The following is a 19,910-nucleotide window of genomic DNA, read 5'->3' as shown; positions in this document are numbered from 1 at the left end:
AATTATTCTGAAAGGCTTTGCGCTGAATGATTAATAGTTTTGTTTACGCTTCGACATCTGGGAAAAAAGGGACATGTAGATACATTGTTTAAAAATTTTAATTGCTCATAACTCCACTAAAAATTATCCAAAAGGAATTTTTTAAAGAAGTTTTAGCTGTTGATGCCTAATAATATTTAAAGAAAATATTGAAAATTCGATTTTTTTCACCCAAAAATGATTTAGTAAAGATCCCTGATCGCCTAAAAGGCTATCCCAGTTAAATGTGAGTTGGAGTATATGCTCATCCAGCCTTTTTGGAAAATAATATTCCTACACTGAAATGACTGATGTAATGTGGTTCTTAATTTTTCATGGCTAGAAGAAAGTGTCACTGAATATATAATTACTTACCAAATCAGGACATTTAAATGAATGATTGAATTTCTTATTTTCCAGTAATCCATTATTTGTTGCACTAATGATTTTTGAAAACTTTACAGGCATGTTTGCTGATAACTGCATACAACTTAATTCTTTTTTTTCCCATTTCTTAATAAATGGGAAAAATCTCTGCATTGAAGTTATTTAAATTTATAAAATACAGATATTTAATATTCTTTAAGTATTTCGAATATAGTCTTTCTTCAATTTTTAAACTATTCCTTTTCATCCATTTCCAAATTTAAAAATTGTATATGTTTCAAAATACCTTTAGTTAATTCAATTAACATTCTTACAAGTATTTATAATTTATAGGTTTGATATAATTTAAATTAATTCTGAAAATAATTTCCATGGAAGTTTTTCATAAATCTCTGAACTTTTCTTTTTCGAAAATTCTAGGCTACTTTGTACTGTTTGGAAGAATTCATACGCGTTAAAGGGTCTGAAACATGGTTATATGCTTATAACTAATTATTTCTGTCAGTAAGACCTAAAATAGCACATACATCTTACAGTTCTGTAGGTGATTCGTTTACAAAGATGGCAAAATAATTATACACTTTGAAGGTAAAGAAAACCACCGCTTCATTCTTAATGAAACGTCATCAGATAATCAGTCATCTAAACTTTGGGCTTATTAGATAGCCATTCGCATTTCTAATTACAATCAGTTAACTTAAACACCAAAGTAATGTACCTAATTAAGTTATCGATGAGCGACGAAATCAGAGATCAATTTATAATCCTCTAATTGGAATATCTGTCCTTACATGTGACATGTGGAAAATAACTGCGTGTGATTTATACTCATGTGGTTACGAATGAAGCGGCTAATTGGCCTGCTGTGGCTAATTAGCTTTTCCTACGGCATTTCTAATATTTGCAAAAGTAATATTTTTTTTTATTAAAGTTGCACATCCTATTTTTTTACATTCATTCTTGATTAATTTGAACTTGCTCGTGTTATAAAACCTTAGAAAGAGTTTTAGAGGAGCATTCAATTTTTTAAATGTTATTTGGTTAGTATTCAAGGCAAAATAAATAGGAAATGAGCTAAATTTCATGAAGATAACTTTTCCCTAATTGAAAGATACAAAAATTGTATTTTACCCTTTCGTAACTATCTTATTTTAAATGTAGCTACATTTCTAAATATATTTGCTGGATAAAAGCATTGAATTAAATTGTTCGAGAAAAAATTAATACACTGTATAAGCACAGCAAATTTAATAGAAATAATTTCATAAACATGTATTTACTATTGCTCATATATTTCTATTTTATCTCATTTTTACAGTTTAAACTTTAATTTATAATTTATTATTATATATATTATGAAATTTCGTAATTAGTTGTTCTTAAATGGGCTACTCGTAACGAAACAAAATTTATTTGATCAATTAATCGATATTTAAGGTCTAAAATATTAAAATAATGTCATCGTTAACACACAAGTTTCCAACAATTGAAAATTCTTGCATTTAAGGAAGTGGTAAAAAAATCGATTAACTAATTTCATTTTTACAAACATAAAACTAGTTAAATAGGTTTTTGTTTAAAAAAAAAAGAAGGGGGAAAAAAAAACGTTTATTTGCTTTATATTAGCTTGTGATAAGGTGGATTGTTTTAAACTTTTCTTGCTTTCAGTAACAATGTTTCTAAAAAAGCTAAATACTTATACACTGATTTATTTCAGGCAATTTTGAACCGTTTTAAAGCTTATTATTTTTCATGAAAAATATCTTAAAACAATGCTTAAATATATAAAATGAAATTAATTAACTGTCTGTATCTTGTTTCGTATTAATGACCTATTCAAATGTCAAAAGATAAACCCAGCAGCAAATGATTAATAAAAGTTTTAACGAAATACATTATTTTTAAATTAGTCAACAAAGTGCATAGCCATTTTATTTAACCTGAAACAATTAAATTATTGATGTAAAATTCCATTTCTTGGGAATTCACTTTATATATTATGCGTAGTTGTAGTTCATAATAATATTTCGACATATGACTGCAAATATGGCAGAGTGGTTCGCAAGTTCACTTCTAAACTGAATTATGGATCTTAAAGAATTTTTAGTGAGAGTAGCACCGACATAATGGGGCAAAATTTTGGATCATTTTATAAAAATTCTAGAAATATATTTGAAAACACGCAATTCCAAGGCATTCTCAAAAGGTTTTGCCATCATTTCCAGTATATAATTGAGTTTTTTTAAAAATAATTCTTCTGTAAATATGTTGGAGTTCTCCAGTTATACTGCTGCAAGCATCGATTATCTTTTGTTTAAGGTCGAGTGAATTTAGGGGCCGCGTCTTATAAATTAGTGTTTGAAAGACTCGCCCCCCAAAATAAAAATCGTTGACTCCCCAAAATAAAAATCGATTGGCTTTAGTTCGAGGGATCTCGGGGAGGGGGGGGGTATTCTCTGGCTAGTTTTAACCCAATTCGTTGTTTATCTAAGCTTTCGTTGAGCCAGGTTGTCACATATATAGTTTTAGGTGCAGGCGATCCATCTTATTGAAAATACATATTTTTACTAATGATAATGGAGTATTCCCCAAAAATTATGTTACCATGTCATTTAAAATAATCCGCATATGTTTTAGGGCTGTATGCATACCTTCATAAAACACAGGATAGATCAGTTTTCCGTTCTAAATTCCGCACCACACGTACACGGAAACTTTTTTTTGGTGATGTAGGTATGTAAAATAACTAAAAAAATAATGAAATTAAATATTTTATAAAACTTAAAATTTTCAAAAAAATTTAGACTTCAAAATGTTTTTTTTTTTTTTTTCAGATTTTAATACAACGGTGCTTGGTAAACTGATTTAATTGTCAGAATTAACTTAATAATATAATCTGGGAAGAAATAATTGATGATTTTTAATATGACTGTTTATAAAAACACTTTTGTAAAAGGGCTATTGTATAGACCAATAATATTGCAGAAATCTAGTTGTCCACATCAATAAATTTCTTAAGAATATGTTGGTATAAATGCTATTTATTTCAAGATGAAAGAATTATTTTTATTAATAACTCTCAGAATGTATAATAATTATTTGTGATAGCGATATGAAATCTTTGAAAAGGAACATCTTCTCAATCATGGTTTTTGCTTTTACCTAAGATGCTCGCACAGTTCCTTCCATTGTTTAGATGAACTGAGAGCTGTTAATTATGAATGGTAAGATTTGAAAAATACCCATTCCGTTATTGATAAGCAGCCTATTTTCTCATTCCCAGAGTCTAAATAAAATAATGTGGAATTAGTTTGAGCCTTGTCTCAATAATTATCCTTTCAGATGTGAAAACGAAAGGAGGTTTTGTATACTGAGGGTTTACCTATTATTACTTACCTATCTATTATTGGCCTGAAAAATAAAGCCTATATTAAATGTGTTAAAACTTTTCTCTCCGAGTTAAGAAAATGTGGTAAAGTAAATCTCAGTTAATATTTGATAAACATATCAAGAACGGAAATTATCCAATGAGAGGATTTTAATAAATATCGAACAAATAAATATCGATATATAATAGTTGGTGTATTTATCTTTCCAGGTCTATTCTCTAAGCAAAAATCTGTTTTTCTCGATATGTTTATCAAATATTCAGCTGAAAACTTTGGAAGATATCTTCATTTTAATATTTAGAAAAAAATTATAATTGATTCTTCTTTTGGGTCCTAATTTTATTTCTTTTTATAAAATTTGATAGATTCATAAGAAAAATTTAATAAAGGAATAAAAGAAATCAACAAAAAATAAAAGGTTATTTTCCTTACAAAGCAGTATATCTTTTCAAAATTTCCTTCGCTGAAAGCATTCTCTTTCTTGGAATTTGAAACTGATTTATTTATACGAAAACTTTCTTAGAATTAAGATCGTTTTTTTTTAATGAAAATAAGGAATACAGCATTTAAATCTCTTTATTATATACAATGGTAATTAAATCTACTAAACCTTTCTTTAATTTCCTTATTTTCAAATTTTATTTCTCATTTTACAATTTTAGGAGGAGAATAAAGTATTTTTACTTTTTATCACAACAGCACATTAACTTCTGATCGAGACATTAAATAGCTGCTGGATTATCGCTTTTTATACTAACGTACAATTTGATAGTTTAATTACAAAAATTTCGCGGGCGTCCTGACACCTAGTTGTAGCGCGTCTTCTCCGGGATTCTTGGGTTCGAGTCATGTTTCGGGCATGGTTGTTCCTTACCGTGTGTTCTTTCTGTGAGGTGTGTGAAAGAGGCCCCCCCACCCCACCCCTGTAAAAAAGAGTTGTGTAAGTGAGTGTCATATGAGCTAGAAGTCAGACATCGTCCCCCCGAGTGCTTAGGGGCCTTTACCCTTAGAAACTTCTGCACAAGCTTGGCGTAAATCGCTGACATAGTCAGCGGGCTTGTATATGGCAAGTGCAATAGATAATAACAAAAATTTCAGTTTCCTTTATCGAAACAATGTATAATTTTCAAATTAAAAAAATCAAAATAACGATCCAGATGTTAAGCAATATATTTCAATGATTCATATAAAAAGTTGGTCCCTTGGAATCATTGTTTTCTGATTTAATATTAATTTTTTTTCTTTAAAATGTTAGTAAAAATGATCTATCAAAGATACTTTAAACGTTAAAGCTGAAAATTCCAGCGTTTACTTTTTCTACTGTTCATGGGGGGGCGGGATACAATAGATTTCAATTCTTTTATTTTATTTTAAAGACAAAATTCAATGAAATTATTTTTGTGAATATTTGAAAATGCGCAAAATATTTGTACACAATTACTTCCATGAATTTATTTCACTTTATACAGTTGAATCAAAACTCATAACGTTTTAATTCCAGTTTCAGTTTTAAACTTCTTAAACTCTTCAAGGACAAGCGTATGAGTATGTTTAGTTTTTCCTTAAAATATTCGATGTTCCGATTCGCTTTACATTTACTTTATGAATTTGAGAATCAGGCTTTTAGTAGGTCATTCTAATTCAACGCCTATATGGAGTAAATTGGATTGTCAGATTCGGTCTAAACGACAATGGCCGACAGTAGAGACATGCCTTTCCCAATTGTCTTTTATAAGAATGATAAGTAATTCCTGATTATATAATGTAATGCATATATTTTTGATTATATAATGTAGTTTCTACAACATATGCAGTATCAAAATTGCGAAATAATTATATTAATTCGATTGTTTCTGTGGAATGACTTGTGGAAATCATAAGTGTGAATATGGAATTCATAAGCATGCTTACTTACTTTTAAAATTAACTCGGTATCCTCTAAGATGGTTTATTAGCCTGCGCAATCTATTACTTTTGTTAAAAAGCATATGCAGCTGTGATGATTTCTGGGGTCTGATAGGATTAATATTATTTTTCGGAAATTTAGTAGCTATATGATGCTTCCACCTCTACAGATCTCCACGTAGAATCTTCTAGATATTATATCGTTTTGAGAAATGACGATTATTTATTTGCATTTTTTCATTAAAAGAGGAAAGGTGGGAAATTTTTATTAATTTTTCGATTCTCCCAATAAATTTCTGTTTTTCTTTTCTTGCCGTTGTTTACAAAAGAGGAACTAATCTCTCATTTGGGATTGCTCCCAGCTAATCAGTTGTTTTAAACTTTCAATAAAAGGACAGAAAAATTATACTTTTTCAAGAAATTCAAAAGAAAGGGAATTCAAAAATGATTAAGGAAAAAAATGTAACGATACTTGTTTTATCGAATTTAATTTGATGAATTAGCATTAAAAGTTGTCCATAAGTTAAACTAAAAGAACTCTCTTTGTTTTGACTTTCAGCAGAAAAAAAACTTGAGAAAGTAGAATCTAGATATATGTGAAAACAAAATTACGTATTTAAAGGCGACAAGTACTTCATTCATACTGATTTGTGAAGCATTTTATGTCTTAACAATATTTAAACTAATTTTTATATCTTAATTACTGTTTTGATTACAACAATATTTGATAATATATTGAATCTTTTAAGTAATTTGCAAATTTTATATGAATTGAATGACATTCGAACCTCTGAAAATAATTACTTTACTGTATACTTAGCATACTTCGTAAAGTTTACCCAGAAGTTATTCAAACAATATTAGCTGGAATTTTTTTCAGATAACCAATAAAAATTTTTTCTTTTTGACTCATTCAATTCAAAAGGCCTTTTGTGAAACTCACGTTATTGCGAATGAATCCAAAACCTATTCTGCTCGAAATTAACTAAAGCCTGTTCTTTTCTGTCTCTTCATAAGAAAATTTTATCCCACAGAATAAGCAGATTTTATTTAAGGTCATGATCATGAAAGGAAAAATTAAATGCCCCTCGATTTAAAGGTTTTGTCTACTGTATTTTAAAAGATATAACGCCAATAAATTGCATTATTTCTGCATTTATAATCTTCATATGTACAATTCAGAAGAAACATACTTGCTTTCGAAATCATAAAAATACTCCCTCACTGCTCTTTTTCAGACATGGATGGACTGCTGATTAGAAGTTTCTTACGAATAAAATTATTATTCTTTGAAGAGAAGTTTTCACACTCAATTTTTTTTCTAAAGGGAAAAAAGGCCTACCCTATATTGTTGCTAACAAATCTTCTGCGAACTATTCTAATAATAATATTTTTCTTAAATTCCATTGCATCGAACGAGCAAATTTGATGCTTTCCAATTTGTATGCAAATAAGTCTGTAATGCGAGTTGGGTGCGGTTCTAATCTATTCATGCGCAAAGGCTAGAAACGAGGGAAATTTGACTTTGCAATAGATCACTCGATTTATGGCTGTATTTTATTAAGCTCATGAAGCAATAAATCATACTTACGCTTAAAAAATACTCTTAAATCACTTTATGGAACTCTCTTGAATAATCACATTCTTTCGTATCGAAATTAAAGTAAAAACTTATAATATAAAGAGAACCTTTCTAAAATTTATCTTGCTTGAACCTACAAGATAGACTGTCCTAAATTTAAAGAACAATTAACTTTTCTTTACTAAAAAAAGAATTTTGAAAAATCGCGTACTGTTGAAAATAATAGTTTCTTTCGATACGGTGGTAAAATTCGTTTTTCGATTCTTAAAATAACTTCGATCTTCGAAAGATGATTGAAAAGTATTAGGATGGTCAAGACAAGAAAATGCAGCATGGGAAACGTTATTGCCATTTGAAAATGCTGGTAACTTTTTATGCTTTGAAAGTAATTAATTTTATTTAAAATTATTTGAACAGTTTTCGTACAAAGAAAGAGATACATTTGGATAAATTTAATTTTCTTTTGGAATATATAAGGAAAGGGATACCATACGATCATATTATTTGTCAAAATGAAGCGAGCTGGTAGATGTCTGTATACTTACAATTTTATTGTTTTTCTGGATTTCACTTTCTTGCAAAGCTGGTCGTTACAAAGCTTTTCAGTTGTAAAATTGTTTTATTAAGTGAAACATTTTTGAAAAAAGAAACAAAATGCACGTTTAAAATTACTTTACTATTTGAAATAAAGCTTTATGATGTAACTTGAAAAAAGTGACTAAATAAAAAAGTTTAATGCGAGGTTTTAAACTCACGGATATTTTAAAATTATATATTAGAAAAATGATTATTTTAACATAAACATACTTCGGAAAATCTATATTCCATCAGTAGCAAGTAGTATTCAAATAGCAAGAAAATGCAATGTTCTTAATTTTATATAAAATAATTGTCAGCTATTTGAATACAGAGAGATCAGTTTTGGCAATAAATAAGATTCAAATTTGGATGCCATTTAATTGAAATAATCAAAAATATGATCGTGTTCATCTAAAATATAGTGATAAGTCACAGAGTTTATGCCAACTAAACAAATTATTATTGAAGAAAAGAATGAATTCATTATAAAACCAGGTAGGTAAGATTGCTAATAATAGCAAAAGAATTGAAAAAGCCGGCGTCATGGCCTAGAGGTAGCGCTTCTTCCCCGTGACCTGGGAGTCTCGGGTTCGAGTCCTGGTTCGGGTATGGTTGTTCTTTTCCTTCTGTTTTATCTGTGAGGTGTGTGAAAGTGGCCTCCCTGTAAAAAGGGGTTGTGTAGCAAGTGTGTGAGTGTCATCTTCATATGATCTAGAAAGCAGACTTCTACCCTCAGGTGCTCAGGGCTTTTACCCTCCGAAGCTACTGCATAAACTCGGCTTAAATCGGTGACGAAGTCAGCGGGCTTGTTTAAGGCAAAAGTCATAAGTAAGAACAAAATTGAAAATAATTTGGATGCTATGAATCGTTTAGAATATTTCTAGCACTAATATTAGAATAAAACCCTGAATGTATTTGAAGAATCTTGGGGCAACAGTGTCTTCGAGGAACCAAACACTTGCAATAACTTTTCCTATTGGCATAGTACAAAAATCTGGTTGCTTTAAAATGCGATTAAACTTGAGAGAATAAGAAGAAAGGGTTCTGATGAAAATCTTTTATTGTTTCAGAAGTTTTAATTACATTATATATATATATTTTTACATTTAATGCCAAATGTTTAATTTGAAATATTTTAAAGAAAAATGCACATATGCTGGTGGAATCAATAGGTAAGGGTTTCTAAAACTTTTTAAATTACCGTTAACTTGACAGTACATGAAAATACACGATCTCAACAGAGCCTGTGAGTTTCATTGCACTTTTTCCTATTATGCTTTTAATCAATTGAGAGAGGTTTTCAGGAGATTTTAAATAACTTTGATTACATTTTTTTTTCAGGAATGACGATCAAAATCAAAGAACTGTTATCGTGAAGTGGTTACGTCATCAGAACATACAATGCGAAAAGAAATTTTCTTGCTAAATTATAACTTATAGTTTCAGTTCTGCGATAACTGGATATACGTTCTCACAACCATTCAATCATCATGAACAACTTATAGGTAATGTTACATTATCCATAATTATGTTTATATGGTTTTATGAAATCAATATCAAATATAGCTTTCGCAAGCGTTATTATCTAACCTTTAAATTTTTAAAATACTTCAGATTTCTGCATCTTCTTCTATTAATCCTTATAATTAGAGTTTTGATTGATTGTCTATGCTTTGGGAGATTAGAAAATTTTAGAAATACTAGACTTTGGCCTTATATTAAATTCGAAATTCAAGAAGGAAATTCTTATATTTCGGTTTAGCCTTTTAATTGAAACTAAAACTTTGGTAATTGGATCTTTAAAAGGGATGATATATACAGTAGACAAATGATTTATATATAAGTGATGTATATTTTGATGTAAAATTTTATTAGCTATTATTCAGTGAAATAAATAAGAAAAAGGATAAAGAAAGTAAGCTTGATGGCATGAAAACTTTTTCCAAACGTCTTTCTTATTCCATTTCAACATTTTAAAGCTATATGAGTGGAAACGCGAATGTCCTAAATATTTCTGTAGTATTTTTGAAATTTTTTTGGGGTATATGATATATTAAATTATTATAATGGCATACTCTTACAAATTCTCTAATAAAGGTCTTATCCCCCTCCCCACGCAAAAAATTGTGAATATTGGGTAAGGCCCGGAATATCTTGATGGCATTGGTGAACAATAGTTACAAAATATAAATTTTTGACGCGAATCTAAAATTTTTACTCAATCTATCCCAAGGGTATGAATTTTAAGCACTTTTTTACCGGTTGATTTATACCAAAATTTGACAAAAAAACTAAGTTTTAGTCACAAGCTAACATTGATTTAAGACACTGTGTTAATAAGTTATTGGGTTTTCACGTATGCAGAAATAAGACCGAAAAACGGACAATACTTTGAGATTTAGTTCAAAATTCAAAAAGAATCTATTTTTAGATGGCAAACCAGTGTACCAAATTTTATCTCTACTTTTTATCCCTACCTCTTTGCCTTTAGTAGCTATCGAGTTCACTTGTACTCGAGCAGCCAAACAGATGGACTTTCTGAGAACAGACTTCGTTCAAAATTTGTTAGAATTCTGCAAATCGGTCGTAAGTCCATATATCAAATTGCGGCTGTCTAATGCAAAGCATTTTTTAAGTATCGTGTTCATAGACAGACAAAACTCTCAAAATATATTTTTCAAACTGAAGGAGGTGTAAAAGGTGGAGTTTCGTCAACATTTAAATTCGTTCTTTTTGACGATTACAATACTTCCTTCTTACAATTATTCTTATACGGAAAGTGGAAATTGATAAATATATTTTTTGACCATTTCAACTCAAATTTAATAAATGAAAAATATTGGCATTTAACATGAAATGGGTATGATCTTCCTATCTATGAGTGTAATAAATTAAACTAATTGATTTTTAATTGTAGCCAAAATGTACAACTCTTGTTAGTTTAGAGTAGTGAAAAAATGTCAAAGAAAAGGAACATTTGACATCAGAAGGATTTTCAATCTGTTGAGCCTTTAAAACCTTAGAAAACTGAAAACATAAGATAGAATCGCATTTTCTTGAATTATACTGACTATACTTTATTGAAGAAAAATTCATGGTGCTAAAATAATAAAGAAAATAGGCTATAGCCAGCAACAAAAATTATGTGGTGAAACCTATTTTCAAAAGCTTTTCTTGGGTATTATAGCAAATCTTCCTTTCAATGGCCACTCATCTTCAATATAAGATTTGCAAATCTTGGAAAGCCTTCTTTTCAACAATTTGACATATAGATGAATCACTTTTCCCCCAAAGTCTTAAATCCTGATGCATTTGCCTTGCATCCTAATCCCCATTTCAATACTCTAGTCACTTCGAATCTACAACAAAATATAGATTTCTGGGAATGGAAAATAACACTCAAACATGGGCATGGAGATGTGTATGTGTACCTATCTCCCTTTTTTTCTTCTGGGGGAATTTATTTTATTCATTCATTTCTGAAATTCTAACCTTCTAGTTTTGAGGTATTAAGGAACTTATTTCTATTCCCTCCCTTCTGTAAATTTAAATTCTGGCAAAAGAGAAAAAGATTTGAAATTGCATTTTGAAAAATGACCAACTTCCATAATAAAGGAAGTTTAGAAGAAAATTGCAAAGTTTAGCATTTTCATAAGTTGCAACAATAAGTAACTGCAGCAATGAAAAATCGCATTTATTACATTAAACAAACAATATTTAGAACCTCTTAATAATAGCTTTGTTGTTCCATTTACAGAATATGCTTTCACTTTTTTGCTGAACAGAAAAGTATGACACACTCATCAAGTCAAATTAAAATTGAAACTAATTATCTATGTTAACTACCTCCTTGTACAAATTTCGGACGATGGATTTGTAATTGAGGAATCCTTTGCACATGCTATGGAGATTCGCTTATAATCTTTAGACTTACATCATACTATTTTCTTTGAACGGAATGGAGGAGTTTTGTCATAATTTGAACACTTCCCTGTTTCCTTTAGATTCTGGTGACTAAAAGAAAAATCAATAGAGAAAGACACCAGAAACGAAATAGAAATTGGAGGATCATCTTCGATGTCGTCAATATTTGAAAAGTGCGCCATTAAAAGAAAGAGCCAATTGTTTCGTGTGGGGAAGAAACTGACAGATGTAAGATGTCACGCATGTGCAATCAAAAGAGCTTTAGTAACTTTCGGAGATAATAGTACCACACGCGACCTTCTGAATTTAAGGGAATGTGATGTGTATCCACCCAGACACAGGGAAAAGTGGTAGGATTTTTAAAAAAAAAAAAAATTCGATAAGGAGAACTAAATAAAAATAGACTATAAATATTTTGTCCAATCATTATATTACATTAAAGTCATTCTGTCATTGTTTCGTGTAACAGAAGAATGAAAACTCACAGATCGTTGTAATAAAGAAGGCAAATATATTAAATTGTAAACATCATACATTTCATTCAGAGATTATTATCAAAGCTCAACTCTGATTTTATTGCAAATGATTATTCATTCATTTTAGGATAATTTCGTGGTGCCGAACTTGTCCATTTTTTTATAATATTGACTTTCATTTCCGAGATGAAAAACTGAAATTCTGATAGAAATATGTATGCACCATTAAAACCGCATTGAAAATGTCTCGAATGTAAATCAAGAATATAATCTAACAGTACAATAAACCAGGTAAAGAGCAACCTGTATGTAAATCAAGAGTTAAATCAATACAGAAACCACATGGAATCTGTATAAAATGTAAATGAAAGAAAACAAATTTGAAAAATAAGCATGAATGAATGAAATTAATGAATAAATCTCGCCAAATCAAATTTCAACAATAAGAAAGGACTACAGAAATCGTAATGGTCGTAATGTTCCATAAAATCCAATAAAACGGAAACTTAAAAAGATAGCTCAATTATTTAATAAAAAATCCTTTGTATCATTTTTTGTTAAGTGCAGTGGAAGTTTCACTTTAGAGACGTCAGCAGCCATCAGCTTTTATACCCCAATCCCCTCACAATACTGTGCCATATTTGGGAAATATTGAATAATATTGTGAATAGAAAGTACCCAGTAAAACAGTGTTGTACAATATTTAGCACTACATTAAAGCTTTTATAGACTGATACAGCAAATTTTCGACAGAAAAATAGTAGCTGCAATTTAATAATTTATTTAATCATTCATTTTATTTCAAAAAATGAACTGCAACAATGTTTCATCAAAAGCTGAAAATGAGGAAATATTGAGAAAAATATTGAAAAATGATACTGAACAATGTTGAGAAAACAATACTGTAAATTTTACAATGATCAGCCTTGTAATAGTACTACTATTTATTGTTCCTTTTTATGCGTTTTGTCTGAAGTGAATATATTTTTACTTTCTCATGTACAAAATGTAGAGAAATTATTGTAATTATCAAACAGTCATTCGAATTCCAGATTTTGACCCGTCTTCACGTTTTAAACCTCCCTTAGTTTGTAAAATACGTTTTCGGAATGCTGTCTGTCTCTGAACACGATGACTCAAAAATGGCTTTGAATAGACAGGTGCCATTTCATTTACGGATTTACGACTCATTAGTAGATTTCTAACCAATTTTGAATGAAATCTATTCACGAGAAGTTTTATTGCCTAGCTGTTCGATTACAAGAGAATTCGATAGCTACAAAATGTGAAGAACTTGGTAAATAAAAATTGATACACAGGTTTAACATCTAAGATTTAAACACTTACTAAATTTTCAATCCAGTTCGTCAAACGGTTAACCGTCTGTCAGTTTGTCATTTCGTATGCATGTAAGCGCAATAATTCCTAAACCATGGCCAAGGAGCACTGTGGATAATGAGCATTCACGGGAAAAAAAGTAAAAAATCACGGTAAAACATGAGTTGGTATCAACGATAAAAGAGATGATTTCAACTTTAAAATAATTAAGATTAGTAATTAACATTCTAATCTAAACTCTAAAGTTTTCAAAAATTTAATTTTCTCACAATTTAATAAGATTAAAAGAGTTTGTAATAACAAAATTTCTTGTATTGAAGCAACAAATAATCTCATTAAAAACTTAACTACGAATAAATTTCCCAGAAACTATTGCAAAACAGAAGTTTTAATAAGAGAAGGTTGGTTTCTTACTAATCTTTTGGCACAACTAAAAATAGACTTTCGGTTACATGTCAACTAACTCAATAGATGGCGCTGAGACCCTCCAATTATTTATTACTTTGAATGACAAAACGTTTATAAGCAGGGGCAGTAAATGGTAAGTAAATGACGCGAGAAGCAAGAATAGAACGTGACGTGAGCTTTTTTTTTTTTTTTTTTTTTTTTTGTAGAGGTTTTACCTGCTACTGGTATGTCTTTCTTTTTTGTTTCAATAATTGGTTGTGAATGTACTTTTATAGTTTATATTATGTTATTATAATTTTAGCTTAAATTGGAGATTATAATTTATTGTTTCATTTCTATAAAAAGTGGTTTATCTCTAAGGCCTCAATTTTAGAGGATTTTCAGATCACGAGGGGTGAATATTGTTGGACTAAATCAGACCCCTCCCAGGAAAAATTCCTTCTTTGAATCTCTGCCTGTGGATAACCCTTAGAAAATCTTCAGGCCGGATTCTTAATTTCTTTATTTTTGATTCTATTTTTATTCTTTTTACTAATAGCAACTTGTAATTTTTACTAATTTGGTTAATTTCGTCTGTGTTTTAGTAGTTGCAGCATTAGCGCTCTCTAAATACAATTGTCTCTTTTTTAGTTTGATTCAGAAATAGGTTTTAATATTTATATTTGGTTTTCAGAAATAGGTTTTAATATTTATATTTGGTTTTCAGAAATAGGTTTTAATATTTATATTTGGTTTTCAGAAATAGGTTTTAATTTTAATTGAAATTTCATAATGCATATATTTTTGATTATTTCTTATGTATATATAAACAAAATACAAAATTTACTATCCAAAACATCCTTTTGTAATTAATAGTGTCTTTACCAATCATAAGTGAACGGACGCATTTTGTTTTTGAAAATTTAATTTGTTAATTAATTTAAATTATGAAGGCTTGTATTTTAAAAATTAAGCTTTTATTTCATCGACGTAATGAAAGGATAATTATTATTAAGGATATTGATGTGTCTGATTTTATTTTTAGATTACTTACTTAAATTTTTGTATTCAATAAAGAAGTTTTGATTAAAAAAAATTGAAGAACAATGAATATGTATCAAAAGCACTTACGTTCTTTTTAGTCTTTTAAAACACATAAACTTAATAAGCAAAATTCTGTGTTGTTATGCATTTTCGGATTTTAAAGTTTTGAAAATAATTGTAGGTATTAAACTAATTGTAAATTGCAATTCCGATGACAATGTACATCAAATGGAGCTCTGCATAATCTTAGGTACTAATCTAAGTCAGTGTATTTCTTTAACAGCATCAAACTATAGAAATTCAAAACTTTAACGAGCACAAAAGCAAAAAAATAACATTCAAATATATGAAAAATGGTTTCAATCGCATAATCCGAAGATAATAGGAAAATTGTAAAAATTTCGCAAAAGATTCGGTTTAATTGATTCCATTTGAACTGTCGACTGGAAATATTAATCATAAGATTAATGTAAAAAGAATTTTAATTGTAGGCTGCTTTTGTCTTCCATCTTGTAACATATTTCTGTGGATAAATACAAAAAATTAGGGAAGATTTAAAATGGACAGATGAAATGAAAATCAGGTTGTTATGACCACAAATGTGAATTGTAATCATATCTATGTATAAATATTATCTAACAAAAATCATTAAGGTAAAGAATGTTGTATTTTTAGTTCTCTTTCAACCTATTTACAACAACACCTTGCAAGTACTTTCTAAATGTAGAAGGCCGTGGTTTTGATTTGCGATATCGTATCTAGTAGGATTTTCTTATCTGCAAATAAAACATCCGATATTTAATTATTTTTGTCATCCCAAAGCAGCCCTCAATATTTAAGAAATTTCGTATCAAAACAAATTGTTAATGCTAATATGAATTTAAAGAAAATTAGAATGCATGGAATATGTGCCCTTTTAATTGCCGAATATAAAAATTTTCTTTAAAATATAGATTTTAAAATGAAATATGCTCTAGATGAAGATTATAAAACTACTATTTGTGGTTAATTAATTTAAAACTTTTAAACGTATGAATTGCAACAGTACTTCAAAAAGAGGTAATTATATATATAAAAATAATAATAGCTTGTTCCATCGTGATGATGCACCCAGAATCAAAATTTGAAGCTCGTTCGATAACTAATTATCAAAAATCCTAGAAACTGTAAACGTGAATCACAGTGTATACATGCATGGAATGGATGCATAATCCAATGTAATCAAACTCTTTGTTACCCTGCATCTGGAACGTCCCTAGACATAATGACAAATATTAACGCTATGAGGATTAACCATAATTGATATGAATGTGCTAAAAGCATGTTTTTACTACACTTTAATCGAATTTCAAATAGCGAAAGAAAAACACTTCTCTAACCATTCAATTTCTTGACTCCAATTGAGAAAGTAACTGTGTAGAACTATTGTCAGAAAGATAGTCATTTTTAATGCAATACTGATCCTTCCTTTCCATTCCTTAATAGATGTTGTTTGTTGGACTATATTTATGTATCCAATTGGATAAAATACTTCAATTTTTACAGGGTTTTACTAAAATTTATTTCGAAAGGGCCCCATCTGGTCTTTTCTTGCTTTGTCAATTATGAAATTCAATTCAATTACAAATTCCTAAGTTATGGCAGAACAAGAAAAATATTCTGTAATCCACCAATTACCTTCTTCGGTATGAGAAGCCAAGGGGTGGGCAGGAGGGGTAATCTTGAAAAGTATTGATCTGAACCTCTCATTAGGTAGAACTTGCTTTTTAACCTTAAGCTTCTCGTCCCTTGTCCTAGAAGTAAAGGATAAATGGTGGTGGAATCGATCTTGTGAGGACATTTTCTTCTTTCTTTTACTTGTGCGAGACTTAATACTCATAAAATAAAGAGATAATGGAGAGATACCTGATAAACAACTCGGGGGGGGATTTCTATTGGGATTAATTAAAATGGATCTTTCGTTCATTAAATACTTCTTTCTAAGATTTCCATCGATGTCTCTTTTCTTTTAATTTAAGATTTCATAGCAAATTTTTCTTCGAAACTGAATATCTAAATGAAACCTTAAAAGAGAATGATTGTTTTTATAAACTCATTTAAGATTTCGTATTAGTTAAATTATTCACTGATATCGTAATTTGTATCTATACCTATAAATTAAAAAAAAAACATACAATCGTTTTTCTAAAAATTTAATCACTGGCGCCCGACATGATAGTGATTGTAGTAACATCGTGATGGATATTTAATAAAGATATTAATACATTTTTAATGCAATGTATTTTACACACTTTTATTTAACTAGTTTCATGTTTGAAAGGATATAATTTTGTGACCGAATTTTTCTCACTTTCTGATATATAAAAGTTTTGAAATGTTTTATACTTGCGTATTCTTAATGAAATTATAATATTTTAATATCATGTTTGATTCGCTTTAATTAAATGGACTGTATATAGACGAAATAGATTTTTATTAAATAAACAATCCACTTAATGAAAAAGAAATCCTTTATCTGCATTCTAAGTCAAATTCAAACATTGCAGATTAATGAAACGTCAAAGCAATCACGTTCGGTGACTCTTGATCATTAAACCCTGTTGTAGGCGTGCTGTAGGCGTAGGCATTTTGCATATTCTGTCTTCAATAAATAAAACATAAAGCTGCTCTTCTCTCTACAGTTGTAGTTTGGCTCTTTTCCTTTCACAAGAACAGTTGCATTCAGGGTGAGCTAATTTGGATAGTGTATTGCAATATCATAGTCTGGATCTGAAATGGAATTGTGCAAATAAACAATAAATATTCCAATAAAGGGCTTAAATTGAACTACAACAAATGTGAAATAAGCAGTTGGAAACTCGTGCTTTTTATCTTTAACATAATTGTTAATTATGCCTTAAATAACAGATTTTTGCGTTCTTAATATTTCAGAACTAAATATATCCAGGCAGATCCTAATTTTGATAAACTAGGAGAAATTTATATGGCCATAGATCTTAATTATTTTTCAAAATAATCAAAGATGGGAAAATTGGACTCTTCTTTTCAATCTGTTATGTTAGAATTCAGTGCTTGACTTTATGGCAACTGGAGTAATCGCATAAATATATTTGAAAAATTTAACAGTTAATTTCCCGAAAATATAATATTAAAGATAGAAAACTTCTCTGTTCAATATTTATTAAATAAGGAACCAGAATTAATGTGAAATCCATTTTCGAAAAACTTATCGTCTAGAAGAAACTGGTCGATTCAATGTGCTCAAATTGATGTCAATATCGGTGTTGGAAGAATATTTGATTACCTTAAATGATTCGAGAATGATAGCAGAAAAAACATTTACAACAATCAGTTATAAAGCTTAATAAAAATCCAACAATGCAGAATCTTGCATAATGAATTCCTAGAAGAATATGAAGATTTGAATCGTATGTAATGAATAAAGAACGAAGATCTCTCTACAATGAATTATAACAAGCCTAATCATATTGTGTATTAAACAGAAAGTACTTCTATTAACCTCAGGGTTGTTTTCAACGCTTGTGTGCCAAAAACAAATGGTAAAGATGAAATAATGCTTTTATCACTGAGGAAATCAACGAAAATATTTTTATATCATGTGACGATTTCATTAAATAGTCCTATCAGCGGCTATTCTTCAAATGCTTTGCTAAATACTTATTGACCTTTCCCAAAAAGACTTGCTTAGAATCATATGAAAACCAGAAAAGGACGAAGAACCATTGCTTATTGAAAATTGTCACCTACAAAACAAAGTGTGTACCTATTCTCGCAACAACAGTCTTGAGACAGTTAGCCATAGAAGAAGCTAAGAACTTTCCAGTGTCTGAAATCATTCGGGCACTTGGTATCTGAAAGTGTGTGAAACCATTCTTTTAGACCTTTATATGGAAAATATAGTAACTTGCTCTCAAGATTTGGGGAACCACTAAAGCATTACCGGATTAACTAATTCTCTTGCTAATTATTCGGATTAACTAATTCTCTTAACTAATTCTAATACCTCTTGCAACACTCTACATAAATGAAATTCGAACGAAAGTGAACTTTTAGATCTCAAGAATGAAATTTCATTTAATCAAAGGAAAGACAATCAAAACCTCGGGAATATCTTGGAAATCAAATGAAGAACGATTTATCGTTAAGGCTTTCTGAAAGAACATTATGTCTATACTAAAGTCTATACTAAACAAGATGTTTTTTCTTCCAATGATAAACACTACGACCCAGTTGGATTTAAAGGCCTCCTTTATCAGTAAGATAAAAACATTTCTTCAAAGGCTTTAGTTAGAAAAATTAAATTGGGATGATCAACTACCAACACAACGTGGAAGCAATTAGTCTCGATTTGTTGATAAACAAAATAGAAAAAAATTAAAATTGATAAATATAAATTCGAAATCTGAAACAACTATATTTCTTGGTTTTTCAGAAACCTCTGTGCTTTCCTATGGTGCAGTTGTTTATCTTACATGAAAAATCTGAAGATTGTATTCCATTCTCCAAACATTTCACATCTAGACTCGCTCCTCAGAAGACATTTTTTTAACCTTATTTGGAATTATGTGCGCGTTTGTTGCTTGCTAAATTTATCAGAAAGGTTCATCTGTTCTTCAAAATGAACACTGACGGGGTAATTTTATTTTCCGATATTTAACAATTGCTTTATTGGATAAACTCACCCATGCATCAACTAAAGGTTTTCGTGGGAAATAGAGCTTACAAAATGCAGTCATTTATTGAGCAACGTCAGTGGAGAAGTATTTCTTCTAGTAAAAATCCTGCTAGGTTCAAGCCAACAACCATCAAACCTTAAATATATGCTAATCAATAGTGCAACTAAATTTTGATTCTGTATCA

The 19,910-nt window shown here is 29.5% G+C and overlaps 1 protein-coding gene across 2 annotated transcripts in view; it reads left to right on the top strand.

Moving 5' to 3' along the window:
* The window catches only part of LOC129958537 (teneurin-m-like), a 416,933-nt gene that overhangs the window by 59,056 nt on the left and 337,967 nt on the right, over nucleotides 1-19,910 (top strand). The window contains exon 3 of one of the 2 annotated variants that reach the window (XM_056071079.1): nucleotides 9,202-9,365. The exons of the other annotated variant lie outside the window; for it this stretch is intronic. The gene's annotated coding sequence lies outside the window, so the exon portion shown is untranslated. The remainder of the gene's footprint in view (nucleotides 1-9,201; nucleotides 9,366-19,910) is intronic. 2 annotated transcript variants of the gene reach the window in all.

The sequence above is a fragment of the Argiope bruennichi genome, chromosome X1, assembly GCF_947563725.1.
Source record: "Argiope bruennichi chromosome X1, qqArgBrue1.1, whole genome shotgun sequence".
NCBI classification, from domain to species: domain Eukaryota; kingdom Metazoa; phylum Arthropoda; class Arachnida; order Araneae; family Araneidae; genus Argiope; species Argiope bruennichi.
The sequence above is the reverse complement of the archived record's forward strand: the minus strand, read 5'-3'. Positions and strand labels throughout refer to the sequence as shown.